Source organism: Triticum dicoccoides, chromosome 3B, assembly GCF_002162155.2.
Source record: "Triticum dicoccoides isolate Atlit2015 ecotype Zavitan chromosome 3B, WEW_v2.0, whole genome shotgun sequence".
In the NCBI taxonomy this organism is placed as follows: Eukaryota; Viridiplantae; Streptophyta; class Magnoliopsida; order Poales; family Poaceae; genus Triticum; species Triticum dicoccoides.
The window spans coordinates 30,618,853-30,619,282 of record NC_041385.1 but is presented as its reverse complement, the minus strand read 5'-3'; positions in this window follow the sequence as shown (position 1 = coordinate 30,619,282).

The following is a 430-nucleotide window of genomic DNA, read 5'->3' as shown; positions in this document are numbered from 1 at the left end:
GGTCCGCCACCGGAGCTGAAAGCTCTTCTTAAGGAGAAGGCGGCAGGCAAGTGCTTCAAGTGCTTTGCTCGAGACCACCGCATCGGTGATTGTCGGGATACTCCCACCTGCCTCCTCTGTGGCTGCTCCGGTCACAAAGCCCGTGGGTGCCTCAAGTTTCAGTTCGACTTTCCGCCTCTCCAGCTGCCTCCGCGTCCTCCTGCTCACCGTCGCCTCCTTTTTCCTGCCGACCATCCTATCCCGCGCCGTCAGCCTACCGCCTCTCGCCTCACATTCCCACCAGATCATCCCAACTCCCTGCGACTTCCAGCCAGAGAGCGCCTCTCCTTCCCTCCGCTGCTTGCCAATCCGCCTCCGCCTCCCCTTCCAGCTTCGCTTCCCCCCGTTGCTCCGGCCCAGCCTGACCGCCCCAGCATGGAGTTTGCGTACT